Source organism: Diabrotica virgifera, chromosome 3, assembly GCF_917563875.1.
Source record: "Diabrotica virgifera virgifera chromosome 3, PGI_DIABVI_V3a".
NCBI lineage: Eukaryota > Metazoa > Arthropoda > Insecta > Coleoptera > Chrysomelidae > Diabrotica > Diabrotica virgifera.
The window spans coordinates 267,278,523-267,302,448 of NC_065445.1; positions in this window are offsets into that span (position 1 = coordinate 267,278,523).

The following is a 23,926-nucleotide window of genomic DNA, read 5'->3' on the forward strand; positions in this document are numbered from 1 at the left end:
GTATTTTGACAACGACACCCGACTTGGGCGTCGAAACGTTAATAAAATCATTTTTAGGTAAAATTGTGGCTTATTTCCCATTTGAATATACTTGATTATAAAACAAATCTTGTATTTAAGAAATACAGTGATCACCACAATAACTAGATAAACAAATGCCCTAATTTCAGTAAAAATTTCAAATAAATATGAACAAGCTCTTTACATTATACTTACTGGAATTCTGATGTAGGTGCAATCATTTATAACTAAATAGTAGGTATAAACAAAAATAAAAAATTTTAAACTAAGGAAAAATAATATTTTTATATTTAAATAGAAGCAATTAAAACCTTTACCATTTTTTTATATTTACCTATATATTAATTGTATCTATATTGTGTAAACATTGTATTATTTTTTTAATGTCAACGGAATTTAAAAATGACTTTACGTTACGTTAGGCAGTTACAAAAACTACCTATTAACGTTCATCATTCTTACGGTACGTTAGTGCTTTACGGATAGGGAGATACGTTACGTTAAGTAGTTACAAAAACTCCCTTTGATTTTTGACTAATTTTTTATTAAATTTTTTGCCGAAAACTCCACAAAACGAGGTAAACAGTAGGTATCCTGGGCACCAGGTACTCCGTAGATCACTTCCGATGTCATATTCGTCGTCAGCGACCCAAAAAACCCCCGAATAATAATTTTTGACTAATTTTTTAATGAATTTTAATGACGAGGTAAATAGTAGGTACCCTGGCCACCAGGTACTCCGGAGATCACTTACGACGTCATATTCGTTTTCAGCGACCTCAAAACCTCAGAATAACAAAATTTAACTCATTTTCGCCGATAATTGACGAGTCCTGAATTTCTTTATTGTCTGTTTGAGAAACACTTTAAGAATGCATTTTTTGTATGCAGTTTTTCAATATTATATCATGGCTCTGGGTCACAAAGTTTTCTGGCGCATTCACGAATCGAATGCAAAAAGAATTATTAAGTTACGTCTTGTCGTTTTTTTCTGCGGAGGTAAAGCCGATTTTAGTGCTTTATTGTTTCGACTACAAAGAAAATGTTTTACACGCAATTTTAAGGGTTCATTTTTAAGAATTTTTTATGTAAACAAACTATTAGTGAGGCAATTTTAAATATCGATTAGCTATTACAAATTAATGAATAGAAAATTTTACATACGATAGAAAAAGTAACGCCAACTATTGAGAAAACCATCTATTGGGACAACTATTAACCCGGTCTATATAGACATTTCAAATAACAAAAATTGCCGGAGAGCCAAATTTTGGTGGAGAGCTAGGGTATACCATAACAAATAAAGTTTAAAAAGTCCCCATCGATCCATGTGTGCGTCAAAATTTATTCGGGGTCAAAGGTCAAAATTTGAGATTTTTTGGATTTTTTTCGAAAACGGTAAGTTTTATCAAAAAAAAACCTTAAACCAAAGTTGTAGATCTTAAAATTCTCTACAAAAATAGTCCTTACTATTTTTTTCCTAAGAGTTGCCATTCCTGAGATATCGCGATTCAAAGAGTCACATTATACATGATATGCACACGTTTCCACAACATCTGTGAGGTAGTGTACTCGGCGCGTTTTTTTTACCGTGGTTTCCCCTGTAGGCCTACTCTACTAACTGTTTTGACAATTTTAGGATAATTTAAGGAAACAATACCGGTCAAGTTCTAGATATTACCTTATTATTGATATTGATTATTGATACTGCTATTGATTATTAGGTTAACTATTGTTTTGATTTCTTTAGATATTTTAATCAGATTCATATTCTTGAAAGTCTACTTCAACAGTCAAGTCTTCTTCGATTTCATCTTCTTCCTGTTCCTCTTGCTGGATGTTCAAAAATTGTTCAAATGTGACTGAGTCATTGGTCTCTTCATTAAAATCACAGGAGTCTTCCTCTGTTGTACTAAACTGGACATTTGACCAAGACTGACCTTGACAGTTGGTACACACTAGAGAACACAGCAACCCGACTTTTTTACATCCACATTTGGCACTACAACCTTTTTTGCAACTGCAAAAAATAGTGTTAAGGAGTTTTTCTGGAGCAGGTGGGAGTAAGGTTTTAATCGGTTCCAGAGTATTATCTATTAATTTCCAACCCCAGACTTCTGGATTCAGTTCATTGCCTAGCCATGTTTGAACTTGATAATATACTCGATACAAATGTTGAAAAGCAGATGCTGATGTTGGAGGAAGACATGATAGTTGTACTTGTTTCTTGTTTCGCGTATTTTTTACAAAAGTTAAGTATCGGTATTTATCAAATCAAGACAAATAATTTTTTTGGAGCTCCATAAACCGCAAGAAGAAAGCGAATTCCTTCCGTAATTATTGTTTGCGGTGTAGAGTCAAGTTCTGTAAAAACTTTACAGCAGTCAGTCAAATCTTTTTTTTTTTTTCGAATAATTTAATTACTGACGTTTTGCCCCTTCTGTACATTGCGGACGTAGTGTCGCAGCCGGTTATCGCATGTAAAAATAAAATGTACTTTTGGCATTTGGGATAAGCCGATAAACTATTCGAAGAATATATCTCTGTTCGCTGTTGAGCCCTTCCAGGTTTCAGAAAATAAATAACTTTATCTACTGGAGTCCTTGCAGTAATCAGTACCAACAAATCAACATCTTCACCAACTACAACTGTTGTGTTTGTTGCCTTAAATTTTTCAATTGCTGTCTCTGTAACCTTTAGCACTAAACTGAACGAACTGAACCTTTAGCACTAAAAGAAACAGATAATATTATGAACCAGACCTACGGACAATACTGTAGCCATTGCCTATAATAGACAATCTGTTCTTTTTTAAACAATGGTATAGCCAAATGTTTTTCAAGGCCACGTGGATAGAGGAAATTCAGTTTGGGACTGATTACCTTTTGAAGAAATATTTTCAGAATAGTATAATATACTATATAAAAGAGACACAAATAGGCATTTATACTTGTCTTAAAGGCCACATATGTATAGTATTTTTACTACAAAAACGTTATTACGTAGGTCAAAATTTTTGACGTAAGAGAACTGTCAAAACATTAGAATGTGACTTTTCATTATCGCCATGTTTATTATAAACATGCCAATAATGAAAAGTCACATTCTAATGTTTTGACAGTTCTCTTACGTCAACAATTTTGACCTACGTAATAACGTTTTTGTAGTAAAAATACTATATATACGTGGCTTATAATATGTGCATATAATGTATAAAGTAACTTTTAAAATCGCGATATCTCAGGAATGGTAACTCTTAGGAAAAAAATTGTAAGGACAATTTTTGTAGAGAATGTTATGATCTACAACTTTGGTTTGAGGTTTTTTTTTTGATAAAACTTCCCGTTTTCGAAAAAATCCAAAAAATCTCAAATTTCGACCTTTGACCCCAAATAACTTTTGACGCACACATGGGATCGATGGGTACTTTTTAAACTTTATTTGTTATGGTATACCCTAGCTCTCCACCAAAATTTGGCTCTCCGGCAATTTTTGTTATCTGCCAAGCATTTTGATGTCTAAGTTGACCGGATTATATTCTGCGTTCCGCGGTCACTTTGCAGTGTGGGTAGCATATCCCAATATAAAACTTATGGAACCTTGCAGCTCAGTGTTGCCGATTTTAAGCAGACGAACTTAAAGTCCTTGTATTCCAGAAGTCCACAACATCTTGATTTGAAAATCTGTGGGTTTTATTATTTTTAAATAATTCATAGATAGGTACTATGAAAGATATTTATAAGGTATTAAAGATGTTTCAATATTAATTATGTGGCTTGGTTCTAAAAGGGCCAATGTCAATTTTTTGTTTTTTATACAACTTTCTTTTGAGTTTAATATTGACCAAACAAAATGCAAAAAATTGAAATTGCCCATTTTAACATCAAGGAACATAATGTGGCTTAATGCTAAAAGGGCCAGACTCAATTTATATATACATATAAAAGTAAATATATAAAAATACTTTAAAATGTATTTAATAGAAATATTAATATCTCTTGGCAACACTGTGCTTCATAGGAGTCTGCACTGAAAGGTGACCGTGGAATGCAGTATAATAGCGCCATTTTTTGAGAAAAGTGGGAAGTAATTTTACCATATAAAATTTAAAATGGCTTAAAATTCCAAATAAAACTCAATGCATCCATGTAAAAGCTGTTGAATATGGCATTGTCATCGGGTTCTGAGATATTCTTAAAATTTCAGATCTCTCGCTAGTCGGAGGGAATGTTTAAAATCGATTACAAGATTTTCCCGGACAAAGTGACAAAGAGACAGACAATGAACAGGCGAAGTATATAAAAACGTGGTAAAAACACATTAAACTCAGGGTAGAACAATAGGAACCCATTCTCAGAGAATCAACAACAACTTTGGACATTACATACAATTTAATAGTCATTCCTTTACTCCTTTTCAAAATAAGAAAATTTTACATCATCATCATCAACCCGTACGCGTCCACTGCTGGACATAGATCTCCCTCAGCTCTTTCCATCTTTCTCTGTTTTGTGCGGCTTGCATCCAGTTGCCGACAATACGTTTCAGATCGTCAGCCCATCTGGTTGGTGGTCGTCCTCTGCTCCGTAGTGCTTCTTCTCGTGGCCTTCACTCGACAATACGTTTTGTCCATCGGTTGTCTGACAATCTGGCGAAGTGTCCTGCCCAATTCCACTTGAGCGACGCGATTCTTTCGACGGCGTCCGCTGTTTTTGTTCTACGACGTACTTCTTCGTTTGGGATTCGGTCCCTCAGGGAGACACCCAACATCTGGCGCTCCATAGCCCTTTGAGTTATGCGAATCTTGTTCACTACCTTTTTTGTGAGTGTTAATGTTTCCGCTCCATAAGTGAGTACAGGCAATACACACTGGTCAAAGATTTTCCTTTTCAGGCATATGGGTAAGTCCGATTTAAGTACATAGCTCAGTTTACCAAACGCTGCCCAGGCTAATCCTATGCGACGTGGGAGCTCGCACGTCTGGTTATCTCTTCCCAATCGAATTTTATGTCCCAAGTACTTATAAGATGCAGTCTGCTCAATATTCATTCCATCAAGAACAATATTACGATTTAGCACCAGATTAGTCATTATTTGCGTCTTGTTGATGTTAATCTTTAGTCCGACCTCTAAGGAAGCGTGATATAACTTGTTCAACATTATTATTGCATCATCCATACGATCGGCTATAAGGACGATGTCATCTGCGAATCTCAAATGACTGAGCTTCTCTCCATTTATGTTGATACCATATTCGTTCAGATCTGGCTTCTTAAAACTGTGTTCTAAAAGGGTTGTGAACAGCTTTGGTGAGATGGTGTCTCCTTGCCGTACTCCTCGCTGTATACAGAATTTATTTGTTTGTTGATCAGATAGTCTTACGCTAGCCGTTGCGTTGTGGTAGATATATTTTATCATGTTAGTATAGCGATAATCTATTCGGCATTCTGTCAATGCTTTTAACATTTTCTGCTGCAAATTTTACATAATACCCAAATAAAATTGTTTTAACAAATAACGAACATTTTAGAAGCTCTTGAGATAATTACTACTACTCCTTGAGTTCTCCGCTATTTTCCGACTTTCAATCGCCACTTGGTCCGGTTGTTCCATAGGTCCTCTTCTATATTTCTTTCCGACTAATTGATATTTTAGTATTTCCTTTGGTATTCGTTGTTCATCCATTCTTTGTATAAGTATGTCCGAACCAGATAAGTTGTTTTGTTTCTAGGTCGTCCGTGATTGTTTCTTCGATTTCCATTATTTCTCTAACATGTTCGTTGGTAATCATTTCTCTTCTAGGTCTTCCTGCTGCTCGTCTCTTAAGATCTTGAGATAACTAAAAAATGAAATTGAACAATAACATGAGCAGAATGGCGGACACAAGAGTCTTTAACATAGCAAGGGACACATCAGCAAGTGGTAGAACAAGTATAGGTCGACCGTATTAGAGATGGAGTGACAATCTTTAGTCCAGGGCGCATCTGTTTTGAGATGGACGTTGAGAGGTGACTCAAATTTTTTTGCAGAAATTGCTTTAAAATAACTTTAATAATCATATTTGAGTTATCCTCCCACTCAAAATGGTCCGGAACATTGTTTAAATATTCAAAATGTCAAAATATGAAGGAAAAATTCGATTTTTTTATTGGTTTTTTGATTATAACTTTAAAACTATTCATTTCTGAGAAAAGTTGTACTAACATAAAAGTTGCCTAATTAAATTTACTACAATATAGAATTGGTTAAAAATTTAAAAAATAGTCACTCTTGTTGCAAAATAGCAATAATTGCGAAAAAGACCATACAAAAACAAGTATTTGCATTTTACGTTTTTCAACCATTTATGCTACACTTAGGACCTTCATATTTTATTCAGAAAAACTTTATGATATAGTAAAACAACACTGTAAATTTCATTAAGATTGATTCGATAGATTTTGCAAAATAAATTTTGCAATCCAGCTTTCGCAAAAAAAATTAATTTTTTTAGAATGTTGCAGGACTGAAAATAAATCAGATAGCAAGTTGAATTTTTTTTTTGCTTATAGAAGTGTACTGTACCTTTCATTTGCAATTTGCAAAATTAAAATCGATTAATTACCACGGCGTCAGGAATTTTTTTAAATAAACATTAATTTTTGGTGCTACGCGCAGGACAGCGGTGTTCGATTCACACAAGTTAATTTCCACCAAAATTTCTTCCAATCTTTACCTAATATATTATTTTCTTACTCTATATTTTGTTGTATTTTAATATTTTAATTCCACAAAAATCAAACTAATTTTATTATTGTTTGCGAAATATTGTTTAAAGAATTGCATATGTTTAAAAATAATAAACTTTTATTCCCTAAGTTAAAATGTAGAATAAAGAAAGTTTTTGCTAAAAAAAGTGTTATTTCAAAGGATAGAGTATGTGTTTTTATTTTGCAATAAACAAATTTATTTATTTATATCGAAATGTAATAAAAATTAAAATGTATCAATCATCATCAAAGGTCATTGGAATGCCCAATCAGAGCAAACTATCCGCTGTCCTACGCGTAGCACCAATAATTAATGACTATTTAAAAAAATTCCTGACGCCGTGGTAGTTAATCGATTTTAGTTTTGCAAATTGCAAATGAAAGGTATAGTACACTTCTATAAGCAAAAAAAATGTCAACTTGTTATCTGCTTTATTTTCAGTCCTGTAACATTTTGAAAAAATGAATTTTTTTTGCGAAAGCTGGATTGCAAAATTTATTTTGCAAAATCTATTGAACCGATCTTAATGAAATTTACATTATTGTTTTACTGTATCATAAAGCTTTTCTGGGTGAAATATAAAGGTCCTAAGTGTAGCATAAATGGTTGAAAAACGTAAAATGCGAATACTTGTTTTTGTATGGTTTTTTCGCAATTATTGCTATTTTGCAACAAGGGTGACTATTTTTTCAATTAATTTTTAACCAATTCTATATTGTAGAAAATTTAATTACGCAACTTTTATGTCAGTACAACTTTTCTCGGAAATGAATACTTTTAAAGTTATAATCAAAAAACGAAGAAAAAAAATCGAATTTTTCCTTCATTTTTTGACATTTTGATTATTTAAACAATGTTCCGGACCTTTTTGAGAGGGAGGATAACTCAAATATTCTTATTTGAGTTATTTTCAAGCAATTTCTGCAAAAAAATTTGAGTTACCTCTCAACGTCCAAATGTACTAATATTTTTACAGATGCGCCCTGGTCTACTTCCCTAGAAGCAATAATTCGTCACTGAACAAGAAAAATTGCTGCTATAAAGGAAGAAAAAGAAGAATCTTTAATGTATATGTTAGGTAAGGTTTAATTGAAGATTGATGGGTTTGATTGGAGATTGATGGGTTTGATTGGATCGGATTTATGATTCATTGGTTGTATATTGTTGTAAGACGTATCTTCGACAAATTAATCAAATTAAATACAAACGCCTGAATTAGAGAAAATAGAAAACACAAAACCACAGACTCATAGACTGTTATAGACCAAAGATTTCAAAGATTTTAAAACAGTTTGTACAAACTGAACATGAACGAACATATAAAACACGCTGTATTTTCCTGTCACCGTGTCACACAAAAAATTGGCCAGCACAAGTACATGTAATAATTATTGTTACGTGTACTTGCACTGGACAATTTTCTTTGTGACATGGTGACAGGAAAATACAGCGTGTTTTATATGTTCGTTCATGGGTATTCTTTCATTTTTCCGACTGTATATAGATTTGCAAACATTACTTTGCATTACTCTTTATGATATATTAAAAGGTCAAAAACTCTTTCACCTTATGGTTAATTAACACTAAATACTCTTACTAGTGCATAAAAAGATTTTGTTCATTTCGATAAGCTTTAAGAGTCAGTCGGTGTAGCAGGAAATTTTGCTTTTATATATTATTTATATCCCTGGTTTTATACATATCAATCCAAGTAAAATACAAGTAATAATGTCCTAGCAGACATCGTATTAGCTTTATTAAAACAGGCCAAGTCTTCTGACTCGACCACTCGAGCGAGACATTATTTTATTGCATATCCTCCCAGTGTGGTCCTTGTTTCGTTTATGGCTACACTGTTAAAAATTTCGTACATACATAAGTATATATGGTTATGATCTGCTTTCTATTACTTTTATATTAATTATTATTTATTTGATCAATTATTTAATTAACGCAAATCGTACATAAAAATATTAAGAAAAAATCTCAGGGTGCCTTTTGTCAAAAAAATTTTAATTAAATTCTCTTAGGTTATACTTATCCTTTCTCGTGGTTTCAGTATCTCTTAGTTGATCCTTATCGGGATAAAATAGGAAAAGGAAATAAATAGAAAAATCATAAATAAACACATACAAATACCTTTATTATCAAAAGCAATGCTCTATAAAGTTATCAATTAAATCCCGTGGGCATAACTGTCCAAAAGAAACTTTTACCATATAAATTAATCTAATTCAAACAAATATTTATCGCTTTGTTCTTGATACCCTTAATAAAAAACAAGCTAAACAAACAAATTTGGTATTTGCAAATTACTCATCCTTCCTATTAAATTTTTGAAATGTTGGAATCTTAAATGCATATGCTTTTACGTAAAAAAATTTAACTTCTGCTTATAAAGAAAATCTATCACATAGGTTATTGACTGACCTTTTTGATTCACACACAATGATGTCTCCTCTTGACCCAAACAGCTCCTCCTTGTTGATTATGTTAGGCTACCAATGAAAGCCCTCTCCGTTCTCAGCAAACAATCTAGCAGGATACCAGCCACTATTGCTCCAAAACACAAGCCAGGCCTCTTTTTGCCAGTACTCGTTCAATAACTCCAAAACTCTCTCCTCTCTTTCTCTCAACAATAATCTCCTGAGACCCAAGTATCTTTTTTTTACTTGGTGTCACAAATAATTTTAATAACGATAATTCTTGTAACTTACTCTCTTGGACTTTATAGAATCAAAGAGGTATTTCTTCTCGATTTGATTTGTCTCTCGTTCCACTTTTCAGCTACTCTCACTATCAAACACAACCACTAGTAGTTGCTTCTGAACTACTCACGAAAACTTTTGACTGCTCCTCTCGGCTGCCGGTAACACAATGCTCTTTTCTTTTCCAAACTGTCTCAACATTCAAACAAAACTTTCCCCATTCCAAATTGCCAAGCCAATCAGAAACATTTCTCTCTCCCCATTCTTCCTTTCATTCGAAAACCCACTCATACTTTCAAAATTATTCCTACCATCATAATAATTACTTTCGGGAAATTCTACAAAATTTACTCGGGGTTAAACAAAAAGAGATTAAAATTCCAAACTTACTTTACCTTAATTTTCTAAGAACTAATTACCTATGGCTTCTACCTTTCCCGTAATAAACAATCGGTTTAAAATAATAATCCTAAATAACTTTCACTTCACTTTTATTTACAAAAATATTTTTAATATTCTTCATGGAAAAATTCATTAAGGAGAAACCATCCAGCATGAAAGCTAACTTCTAATATTTACAAATCAATATACAGGGTGTATCAAATTTATGTGCCCGCGTTACATTTAAAAAATTAAAAATTTTATTCTATCTTTGATTGATAAATTGAAACGCAATATTATATACTGAGTATATTATACATTATAAGAAATTAAATGGACAACAAATTATTATAATTCTTAAAACAGTTTATTCTCAAAAAGAACTAAATATATTTTGAAACACAGAACTATTCTTTATGTCACTTATTTCTTCATTTTTAAGTAAGTCTATCCTTAATCCCCTTATCGTTTTTCTGAGGTATTTCATCTCTGAGAAATATTTCAGTTTTCACTGTATTCCTTTACTCAATCGTTCTTTCTAGTTCTCTACTGTTTTTCCAGTCCCCTTCCTGCAGATTTCTTCTTTTCATTACTTTTTCCTCGTCTTCGTCTTCTGTTTAAAATCCAGTTTTCTGCTGCGTATGTCAACGTTGGCCGATATATTGTTTCGTCATCTTTGATTTTCTTAATATTTCCTTGTTTTTGAGTAATCCTATTTAATGTAGTAGAGCTAGTGGAATAGCTTTCCTGTATTCTCTAGTCTAGTCTGTTTGATGCAGTCTGCTGTTCGCTTGCTTTTAATTTCTGTTGATTTATCATCATTTTAATTAGGTCCTCCGTGCACTTTTCCTTTGTTATTTTCATTACGCATATCTGCATTTTTATCATTTGCATTCAACTTCATCCTATGCAGTATTTTTTTTAAGATTTTCTTACATCCTTTTTTTATCAAAAGTGCTGGGCTTAAACTAACTCATTGTCTAACTCTTTGCGTTGTTTTAAATGGTAGCCATTGCATATTTGCTGTTCTTATTGCCTCTTATGAATGCTTCTTCCATGTCTACAAAAATTATGTATACCTACTTCTTTATTTTTAAGGTTCTTTAAGGTTTTCTCTATTACCTATTGCATGGTGAACGTATGGTCCTGCGTTGTATGCCCTTTTCTGGCTCCCAGGAGGTTCCCCAGTCTTTATCTTTCCTGTTGCTTCCTCTAGTTTTTCTTTATATCTAGCTTTTCTTTCCTCAATGTTTTCCTTTGATCCACTTTTTAGTTAATTTCATTTTCCTTTCTTTCTTTTGCTTGCTCTTTATTCAACAGTTGTTCGAAATATTTCTCCATCTTTCATTATATCCTTGTCGTTGGTTAATATTGTTCCGTTTTTGGTCATTGTCTTAGCTCTATTTGTTTGTTACTTTGACTTTTTATTATGGCTTGTAGTCCCACATACAAATGTTTCTGTGTGTATCACAGCATTTCTATATTTTCCTATTCTTCTTTTACTAATTCTTTCATTTCTCATTACTTGTCCACATTCTTCTATACCTCCTTCTTGTATCTGATTATCATTGTTTCTTTCCTTAGTTGAGGTATTTTATTTATTTGCTTGTATGTATTTCTTATTATTGTTCTTTCTGCTTTTTATTTGTATTATTTTGCTGTTAAATGTAGTTTCCAGTAGGTAGTGTTTCTATATCCGCTCTCTTCTATTTCATAGTTTCTTCCCAACCTTACGTCTCTTATCCAGCTCTGTTCCTTTCTTGACATGACTTCTCTTGTAATCTTATGTGTGTATTTTTATGTTGAAAATGTAGCACCTTAAGAAATAACTTCCACAAACAAAATGATTTCCAGAAATATATTCAAATAGCTAAATAACGAAAGAAAAGATGTCATAAAGTGAAAAAAGATAAAAGGTGAAACAATATCTAACAAAAATGATATCCTAGCAGTCGAAGAATCATACTGAGAACTTTAAACAAACAAGAAAAATACGGAGCATACCCAAAGAGGACGGAAAAAAGAAGGTGAGTGGTTAACCAAATTTTAGAAGACATACCAGAGATTACCAAGGATTAGAAACAAATTATGTATGTGCTCAACAAGATGAAAAATGAGATAGCACCCGGTGAAATGGTTTAATAGCGGAAACGGTTAAAGTTAGACGAGTTAAATTCTCGAAAAAAGTCAAAGTATATTCAGCTTACGTCTAGATGGTCGGAACATTACCTCACGAGGTTGGAACAACGTTTCAATAATATTAATCTAAAATAAGGAGAGCTTGCGAAAATCGAAATTGGTACATTTATGAGCCTTATTCCCCATTTGTATAAACTTTTTATCAAAATAGTCACCCGTACTCAATGAAATAAACTGAACCTCTTTCAACCAATAGAACAAGCTAGTTTTCGCTCAGGTTTCGGTATCTATGATCATCTTACGACGCTAAAAATCTTAAAAGAGAAAACCATAAACTGTCCACTAGTACCAGTTTCTGTTGATCTCCAAAAAGCTTTCAATTAGATAGAATAGAGCGGAATATTCGAGGCTCTACCCCAGTATCATAAGGATTACAGATACGTCCGCTTAACTTATAAGTTAGCACTTAATAATCTGTGAAAAACGCGGTAAATAAACAGAAAATTGGGTTAAATGGAGACAAATGGGACATGCCTATTCCTTATATGGATAGATCTTAAGCTGTAAGTAGTACATAGATATAACCTTGAAAACACCTTAACTAAAGTAAACAGCACTTAAGTTTAAAAGTTTAATATGTATGCATTTTTATACCTAGTGAAAGATAATTTAGATTTATTGATGTTTTTACCGTGTACCCTATCATCTCGGACCCAGACGATCTTCTTTTCCGTCACACACAATTTAACATATGATAAAGTGTATGACACGGTGCGTCGCCTATGCTGAAAAAACGGCCGAATGCACCAGAGCCGACGAGTAAAAATGAGGATGAGGGGTGGCAAAACCCGGTTGCGACCGGTTGATTAATGCAATCAAATTAGTCTTTATGAGCTATAAACAAATTTGTTTTTCAAAAGTCTTCCATAACTTACGCCTTAAAAAATCAGTCATATATCTTGAAATTTTAAAAACCTATTTTTGCAATAACAACAATAATCAGGTTTTAACATAAAAAAATATCAATATTGTAGTGGCTAATAGACGAGACAATCAAGCCGTAAAAAGTTCAAAACCTACCAAATTTTTGGAGTTGGATGCATCTCCAAAAATTGCATTATTGAACAAGCAAATAGTTATTTATGTACTAAGTAAGTAAAGTTACTCTTTTCGAACGAGTCTGATATTATGAGCAGAGCGAGCGTTAGCGAGCGAGCCGAATAACAGGCGAGTTCGATAAAGAGTCTTTACTGACGTGGTGCATACAAAATTTTATCGCAAATCATAAAAAACATTAACACTTACTTAATTATATCTTAATAAAAAAAGAGTGTGTGTACTTGGTACGCACGTAACGTTATAATTATATTATTATTAATTATTATTATAATTTCAACGAAATAAATATATTTTAAACAGTTTAATCGTATTTTTATTTAAATATTAAACCAATTTTAACACTTAAAATAAAATACCAAAAATTAAAAATACCGTTAATAGTTATGTTATTGTTTATGAAGTGTAGCCTTCCGCAGCGCAGTTGCTTTTCCCTTGATGAATAAATACATTTATCGCCAACCGTCATTAAAGTCATTCATTATTGTACTCATTTGGCGCCATTTGCGACAGTAAAGTAACACTTTATTGTACTGGAAAAAGAATTTTACTTTACCTGCCGCGATTAATCAAATTAACTGAGATTGAAATAGTAGAACTAAATAAATATATTTGCTAACAGATTATCATTAATATCTGTCACCGTCCTATATATAATCGAATTAACAAAAACATCATTTCATAATATATTTGCATTAATACAAAACTTAAAAGATTTAAGAATTTTATTAATTTCAGACGAAATAAAAATGTCGTATGACAGTAATGACGATGACAGAATGCTTTTGCATGATGGCCGATTTCGATGTTTAATCGATAGTTGTTCAAGTAATAATCAATCTTGAATAAGTACCTAATTACTAAATCTGTAAAGTTTCGATTTATGTTTTATGAATATAATTGCAAAATACTACAGAATTTCACTTTCTGACATAAATTTAATTAATAATAACGTAAATTTTGTACGTACAACATTTTTAATAATTAAAGTAAATAAATTTTAAGTTCACCCAAATAAATAATCGATTACTGCCATCGACCGCTTACATTCAATCTCAGTTAATTTGATTAATCGCGGCAGGTAAAGTAAAATTCTTTTTCCAGTACAATAAAGTGTTACTTTACTGTCGCAAATGGCGCCAAATGAGTACAATAATGAATGACTTTAATGACGGTTGGCGATAAAGGTATTTTCCAAAATACATCTCGAAGGGAATAAAAATGTTCAATTTGTTATTCGAAAATAATTGAAGTAAATGAGTTCAATACATATTATTATTTTTGGGTTTTGGACCCGCTGAACACGAGTATCATGACAGAAATAATCTCAGAGGCTCCTGCCACCCATGATAGGTCTAGTCTCCTAGATTTTTATGGAAATTCGATATAAAATCAGGGCAAACTAATTATTTGGAGGTTTTTGGGGCGCTGATCATGAATATTGTGATGGGGATGGTCTTTGAGGCATCTGGTGTCTAAGACGGGCCTCGTCTCCTGGAGATTTGTGAAAATTGGGTACAAAATCAGTGAAAACTCGTTACTCGGTGATTTTGAGGTCCATGAACACTAATATCATGTCGACTACGGTCTTCGAGGCACTTGTTGCCCATGAAGGGCCTCGTCTGATTGAGTTTTATGGACGTATTTGGTGTCGTTGAACACTAGGTTTATTACTTCATTGCCTCGCCTATAAGCGTATTCATCTGTTGTATATCGGCTTTCCTAATTATATTATTTCTCCATAAGAGTCTATTTGAGGTCATATAAAAATTAATCTCCTTCCGCGACATCTCCTGCCTAAACGTCTTCCTCCAGGTCTTCTTTGGGCTTATTGTCCTACTTCTTTCAGGACTCAACAATCACATCTTATCTTGGACATGTATTCAGTTATGAGAGATATTACTTCCTTCAACAATTAATGGAAGGAAAAATAGAAGAAAACGTGATCCTGGTAGACGACAAGTAACTTGGCTGCGTAATAAGGATTGAACAGAATAGAAACATTAATAAGAAAAGCACAGGATAGAAATTAGATATAACAGATAGAATTTGAAGAAGTCATCGCCAACCTCTATTAGAAACAGACCTAAAGAAGAAGAAATAAGCCATACCTTAAAATCGAATTTCATTAAAAGCTGCTCAAAAGTAATGTCATGATGATGATTAATCTCTTTAATTTAGATTAGATTGCTTTAAAAATTAATGTAGCATTTTGAACTGTATTTTTATGGTTATTGTGGATATTATTTGATATTACGCTATTTAATAATGTAGTTTACAAAAACAGCGTATTAATTAACAATTAAAATACGCGCAAGAAAATAGTTTCATAACCATATTGAAAAATTACGATTTTAAAGGAATTCAATAAATGTCTATAAAAAAATCAAGCATCTGTCCTTTGTTACTCTACTCTAGATTGTTAAATAATTCTGTGAAATCTTATTAAAACCAAACCGAGCCGAAGTTGTCCACAAACCACTAACCAGGTATGCATCATCTTTCAGACCTTATCCTTCTTAACGGTGTCCATTTCAATTTCTACTAGATCTAGTTGGCGATAGCGGTAAGATTGATGACACAAAACAAGTGCATAGCGCACCGGTGACAAGCAAAGAATTGGCACCCGCTGATCAGCTCGGAGGGGGGCTATTTAATTTTTCCTTCGGTAGAGCTCCGGTCCACTACGGATTCGGTTGTAAAATATAAATTATTGTTTATGGTGGGTTAGTGTAAGGACCAAAATTGATCGGAGTAGTGGTTACGTTTATTGTCTTGGCTCCAATATCAGTTTGTTTTTGGGACACTGAAAAAAGCCGAAATTTATTAGTAAGTCGCATAAACGGGGAAAGATTTTTTTATGCGGTAGTAAAAATCCGTAAGATTAATATTAATTTATTCTGTGGAAAGGGTTCTTAATTAAGCGCTTTTTATCTTATGAATTTAACAGAAACGAAGTGTGTGTAAGATATCAAATTTTTTTATTAGTTTGTTACGCCTCTCAATGCCACTGTGTAAGTGTATGGTAAATAATATCGTTCAAATATCCGCCGCGGCTTCGCTAGGTGGAGAGCTTCCACCTAGCGAAGTTGGAACATTTAGACTAAGTTTCCACTCTAATGGCATATAAAACAACATAATGCTATTCTACACCCCACCAGAATGAAAACAATGGGAACCTTCTCTGGTTACACCTCCGAGGCTTCTACAATTTGCAAGCCATACGGATGCTGAGACTAAGGAAGATGAGGGAATTCTACAATTTACAATTCACGTCCCATCTGCTCAGCGCGGTAAAGTTCCAACGAGAATGGTTCCCTTTGTACTCTAATCAGAGTAAATGTAAATCAAAAATGAAAAACCATTTTCAATTTCGTTGCAAAACGAAAATACAGCCGAACCATATTCCAGTCCAATCAGAGAGTGCATCAAGCACCCCTACCGGTTTCGAAACTTATTAGTCTCTCATCAGGAGGCACATATGCTGCTCTCCCTGATCCAACCAAAACAAACCCCAGCGTGCAGTCCCGAATTGCAACGAACGAAATGGCATAGATGCCCTAGCGGCAACTGCTAGCAAAAAGACTAAGTTTCCACTCTAATGGCATATAAAACAACATAATGCTATTCTACACCCCACCAGAATAAAAACAATGGGAACCTTCTCTGGTTACACCTCCGAGGCTTCTACAATTTGCAGGCCATACGGATGCTGAGACTAAGGAAGATGGGGGAATTCTACAATTTACAATTCACGTCCCATCTGCTCAGCGCGGTAAAGTTCCAACGAGAATGGTTCCCTTTGTACTCTAATCAGAGTAAATGTAAATCAAAAATGAAAAACCATTTTCAATTTCGTTGCAAAACGAAAATACAGCCGAACCATATTCCAGTCCAATCAGAGAGTGCATCAAGCACCCCTACCGGTTTCGAAGATGGGACAATTGTAAATTGTAGAATTCCCTCATCTTCCTTAGTCTCAGCATCCGTATGGCTTGCAAATTGTAGAAGCCTCGGAGGTGTAACCAGAGAAGGTTCCCATTGTTTTCATTCTGGTGGGGTGTAGAATAGCATTATGTTGTTTTATACGCCATTAGAGTGGAAACTTAGTCTTTTTGCTAGCAGTTGCCGCTAGGGCATCTATGCCATTTCGTTCGTTGCAATCCGGGACTACATGCTGGGGTTTGTTTTGGTTGGATCAGGGAGAGCAGCGTATGTGCCTCCTGATGAGAGACTAATAAGTTTCGAAACCGGTAGGGGTGCTTGATGCACTCTCTGATTGGACTGGAATATGGTTCGGCTGTATTTTTGTTTTGCAACGAAATTGAAAATGGTTTTTCATTTTTTATTTACATTTACTCTGATTAGAGTACAAAGGGAACCATTCTCGTTGGAACTTTACCGCGCTGAGCAGATGGGACGTGAATTGTAAATTGTAGAATTCCCTCATCTTCCTTAGTCTCAGCATCCGTATGGCTTGCAAATTGTAGAAGCCTCGGAGGTGTAACCAGAGAAGATTCCCATTGTTTTCATTCTGGTGGGGTGTAGAATAGGAAAAAAGGAAATAGTATAGATTATACAAGGATTTTGATATGGAGATCGCAAATTCAAATAATGGAGTGCACCAGAAGAAGAAGAAATAAGACGTTTTTAATAATATTAATACATCCCTCTTAAGCATATTAATGCTGCAATGTGCTTAAAAAGATTAACAATCGACCTTTTTTATCCAAAGTATACTTTGATAAATTGATACTCGAAGTAATTCTTTATTCCCTCTCGCCGTCTTTACTGCTCTATTTGTTGACATTCTGCTTCTGTCTTCTCTTTCTTAATTAGCCTTTGATGTCCTCTTTGCATTTACCGTATATCTGTACTTCTAGCTCTGCCCCAAGCCCCATAGTGTCTTAAAATCAATTTTTCTAAGGGTTTTCATCTTTGCCGTTTGTAGCATTCTTTCTGTTTTTTTTTTTGTATCGGGTCATGTTTCTGCCACGTACCTATGTCATTAGTGGTCTGTTGACTCTTTTGTAGATTCTGCCTTTCATTTTTTGCCGATGTTTTTATTCCTCCATATTGTTTTATTCAGGCATTCTGCGGCTCTGCTTGCTCTATTCACTTGATCTACCACTTCTGTTTCGAGCTTTTCGTAGCTAGACAGTGTGACACTTCATCAATTATTTTATTATCTGTACCTCCATCTCAATGCGTTGATTCAATAGATTCGATAATGTTCAATAGGTTGATTCCTCTGTAGTTTTCTGGGTCTGATATGTCCCCCTTTGTGAAAATATGTTATTTGATATCTCTTCTTGTGGTCTTCTTGTTTGTTCTATTATTTTTTTGGATTAATTTTAATAGTTATTCGTTCGATATTCTGTTCTCTCCCAGTTATTTTCTAGCTTTTAATATCCTTAATGTTTCCTTTATCTCTCTCTCCTGAATGTTTATTTCTTCAAAAACAATAAATGCTGTATAAAAGATATATTTAAAAAAACCCTCAAAAGGGCCACATCAATTCACATAACTAGTTTTCGACTGGTTTACCAGTCATCATCAGTGCTTACGTGCAATGTACATGTTAGCCACCAAAATGCTATTTTACAAAAATATGTGGGTCAAAGCCCACATATTTCCTTAACGGACTACTTGAAATGGGCTTTGACCCACATATTTTTGTAAAATAGCATTTTGGTGGCTAACATGTACATTGCACGTAAGCACTGATGATGACTGGTAAACCAGTCGAAAACTAGTTATGTGAATTGATGTGGCCCTTTTGAGGGTTTTTTTTTTTTTTTTTAAATATACCTTTTATACAGCATTTATTGTTTTTGTATCACATGGTATACAGCCAACTACAGGAAAACTTTTTTCCTTGTGGATGTTTATTTCTTCGTTTGCCATAACTTCTGGTATTGGTGGTTCATTGTCATCACCTTTAACCAATAGGGATTGAAAATAGTCTGCCCTGTTTCTTTTGCATGTGCCCCGATTTTTTTAGTCCGTTCATACCTTTTCTTTGTACTCTGATCATTCTTGATATTTCTCTTTGTGTTTCTTAGAAGTCGTGTTCCATCTGTTTTGAGAAGCTCTTCCAGTGTTCTCCTTTTACTTTTTTGACTAAGTGTTTGTTTTATTTCGAATTCGATTACAGTAGTTGTGTTTGTTATGTTCTGTATTGTAAACAAAATTTCTTCTTTTCGTAACATTTTGTCTTCACTATCTCTAACCGTTGATTGAATACACGAACTTCGTGTTTTAAATCAACGCTCTAACTAAACCATGGGATTTTCTTTTTTGATAAATGTTAGTATTCCTCTGTAATAGTGTTTCAGATGTGTTAATTATATTACTTCTGATATTTCCCAGCTTTCCTCGATGTTATCGGTTCTAATACCTCATTCTCAACAATATTCTTTTTCTGTTGAAGTATTCTGTTATATATTTTTAAGATCATGGAGTCTAGCTATAAATTGTGTTTGTTCTGCCACTGCTAAAGGTAAAGTGGCCCAAAAAGGGCGTTAGTCTTATTAATGTCTAGACGTAAATTTTGGCGTTTGTCTCTCATATCGCCTATTGTTTTAGACCCATTGGGCAAGGTGTTGTCAACGTGGTTTACGATTTGGGTTTTATTAGATTTTCGGTATTTTTCGACAGGTAGGCGCTTTTAGAAAGTCATTAAAATAAATGAGCAAATGTTTGAAACAGTTTATGACACAAAATGTGTAGAGATTCTTATCTGTTACACTAGTAGATCATTAAACAAGATATAGATTTATTGTTATCTTTACGTTGTAAATGTTAGTAATAGTAAACAGAAAATGTAATTAGTTTAGTAATATCTAGTTAGTTTAGTAATTCAAAGTTATAAATCACGATATAAAAATAGAGTAAATTAAGTGTTTGAATCGTAATGGATCCAAAAAATATGTTCACTGAGAAAATATTGGGAGAATAGCAAGCTGGTTTCAGGAAGAAATAATGATTCAAATTTATTTCGTAATAAAATCATTAGAGACAACTTGAATGCTTAAGTTGCTTTAGAATACCATTTTTTAATATAATAGTGTCGTTCTTCTCGTATAATGGTTTGTGTGTGTATGTGGAGAGAACGATGACATTAGACAAATAATCTTTTTACTACAGAACTTTGTTAAAAACATTGGCAAATCTTTGTTCTACGTTAACTAAAATGTCTAATACAAATTTGGCAAAATAAGATGAAAGATTGTTGATATTAACTAATAGACTGATTTCTAAGATGGATTAAGTGTATATAATATAGGTTTCGACTAAATAACGAGAGTCCCTTTGAGTAAACTCTGGGAAATTCTACAAACCTTTCAGCAAACTGCAAATTATTAAGCTAGTATAGTCCAGAAAGCCACTGCCCATCCGCTAGGAAAATTATTCTGGTTCGGATTTTTTGCACAATCTTACTCAAAAAGGACCCCTTTTAACAAATTTGAATGTTGCCAGGACCAAAAGTGGGTCAAAAATTTTTTAAACGTTTTTTTTTTGTTTTATTCCTAAAATTATTTTTCTTGCATGGAACAATTTTTTTAGGTTTTTTTGGATCATTCCAAACAGAAAAGGTCTTTCGTAACTTTTCTCTAAAGTTGATAGTTTTTGACATATAAGCGATTAAAAATTGAAAAATTGAGAAATCGGCCATTTTTAACCTTCAAGAACTATGTGAAAAACTTAAAATTTGAATGTTGCCAAGGTAGGTAGATATTCTTTAAACATCGATTGATGAAATCCTGAAGAGTTTTTTGCAATGCAGTGTTCAAAACTCCTTTGTTTATAATTTCTAAACACACGATGCATGCGCGTGACGCGTACGCGACACTATTTTCCACCGTTGCATGTGTATACAGTATGGTGCAAATGAAAGGAATAAATTCGTTATTTCGTAAACCGGCGACTTTAAGGAAAAACCCGAAACAGGTCGATTTTTATTTTTAAGTTATGATATTGTGGCATATATGGTATACTAGTGACGTCATCCGTCTGGGCGTGATGACGTAATCGATGATTTTTTTAAATGAGAATAGGTGTCGTGTGGTTGCTCATTTGAAAGGTTCTTCAATTCTCTATTCAGCAATGTAAACATTTACATAATTATTTATACAGGGTGTCCAAAAAATTTTTATTAAATTAAATTATTTGACAAAAAAAGAAGTTAAAGGACACCTTGTATAAATAATTATATAAATGTTTATATTACTAACAGAGAATTGAAGAACCTTTCAAATGAGCTAGCACACGACCCCTATTCTCATTTAAAAAAATCATTGATTACGTCATCACGCCCAGATGGATGACGTCACTAGTATACCTTATATGCCACAATATTCTAATTTAAAAATAAAAATCGACTTGTTTCGGGATTTTTCCTTAACGTCGCCGGTTTACGAAATAACGAATTTATTCCTTTCATGTGCTCCATACTGTCGGTGGAAAATAGTGTCTCGTACGCTTGATTAGCAATTAAAAAACAAAGGAGTTTTGAATATTGTATTGCAAAAAACTCTTCGGGATTTCATCAATCGATGTTTAAAGAATATCTACCTACCTTGGTAACATTCAAAATTTCAGTTTTTCACATAGTTTTTGAGGGTTAAAAATGAACAATTTTTCAATTTTTAATCGCTTATATGTCAAAAAATATCAACATTAGAGAAATGTCACTAAAGGCTTCTTCTCTTTGAAATGATCCAAAAAACCTAGAAAAACTTTGTTCCATGCAAAAAAATAATTTTAGGAAAAATTATTTTTTGGTCCTGGCAACATGCAAATTTGTTAAAAGGGGTCCTTTTTGAGTAAGATTGTGCAAAAAATCCGAATCAGAATATTTTTCCTAGCGGATGCGCAGTGGCTTTCTGGACTATAGGACTAAACGCGACATCAGAATTCACATAAGTAATGGACTAAAACAAGATTGCAATGGGCAGGACATGTGATAAGAATGGGAGAGGATAGGCTACCAAAACGAGCACTGAATGCTAGAATGCAAGGAAAGAGACCGGTTGGGAAGCCACGAAAGCGCTGGGAAGACACAATTAACAGCGACGCACAAGCCCTTTTAGGAGTCCGTGTATGAAGAAGAGCAGCCACAGACAGGCAAGGGTGGAGGCAAAAAATAAAGGAGGCCAAGGCTCAATTTGGGCTTTAGTGCCGTAGAAGAAGAAGAAGAAGAATGGACTAAAACAAGGATCTTGTCGATCACCAACATTGTTCAAAATATGCTTGAAAAGAGCACATAGTATATTATGACACGGAAGATGCTAGCAAACTGCTCTAGAATTTTTTAGTAAAACTACGAAAGAATAGCATTTTAGTTCTAGAGAGGATATAATTTATCCTATTCTTAGAAAGAATTCTTCACTTCTAGTACACCGCACACCAATGTTGTTATAAAAATAATTAAGTATTTCATAGTAAATAGGAGGGATAGGACCGTTGACTACCATAACATAAGGGTATTCTTACAGACACGCAATTAGAAATTAATATACAGAAGCTAAATGTGTATTAAAAAACATCCAAGGTGCTAAACATTCTTTCATAGAGGTGAAGTAATTGATGTAATTATAAGGAACATATTTGATGAATAGGCAACCCGCAACCTTAATTTAATTGGGTACTGCACGGTAGTGTATTTTTATGAAGTTAATGATGCGGTAATGGTAACTTTAAAAGCGGTAATAGAAAGAGGGCTAAAATAAGGCAAAGCACTCATACAACATTAATCATCGTGGTTTTCGAATATGTGTAAGATAGAATGTCGAAAGTGCCACTATCTTAACAAAAGCATCAGCGTAGCGTATTTGACGTTTCGATTTATACTCCATTTGAAGAAAGCGTTTGATATAGTGAGAATTCGGGACGAGATACATTTACTATATGAAAAGGGAATATCACTGGATTTAATAAAAACCATTGAGAATATACAGGGTGAGACAGATAAAGGGCCTATTAGAAATATCTCGAGAACTAAAGGTAAGAAAATCATGAAAATTGTTATACAGGGGTTTTGAGATGTGAACTATTTAATGAAAATATTTTGGTCTCTTTGCTACTTCCGGTTATACCGGAAGTTGACTGTAACTTCGTTTTTTTAAATGGGACACCCTGTATATTTTTATATTTTTGTATTCTCCTCGATTTTTTCTTTCTTTAAATCTAAGGTTTTGTAATATTATACAGGGTAGGTTAAAAGATAATTACGTTTTCTTATTAATTTCGTAGCAACATTCACACCCTGTAGGCTTGTAGTAGTTTGACATAATAAATTCTATTTATGTTCAAATTATTTTAAATATAGTCTTCTATTGTTAAAATTATTAGTATAGCTAAATTTTTCGTTTTAGTATACAGAGTGGGTCGAAACACGGAATGAGTATTTTCTGAGTTTTCTTAAATGGAACACCCCGTATTTTAGTATTGTAATGAAATGTTGTTTTATGGTATATTTTAATTACTTAAGCACTCCCTATACCTAACTGCTTTAATTTGTGAGTTATTGGTGATTCAAGCAAAACATTAATTGCAACACAAAATATGTGAAATTGTATTAGGTTGGCCGTGAAAATATTCAATCACAAATAATTTTTTGGAAATAAATACATATTAATCTAGACTGATACTTAAAATTGCCAATAATGGTTGAACTGTCAAAATTCCATCGAAGTTAAGATTGTTGGTGCGATTAACAATTAAGCACAAATTAAAGCAGTTAGGTATAGAGAATGCTTAAGAAATAAAAAAGTACCATGAAATATCATTTCATTACAATACTAAAA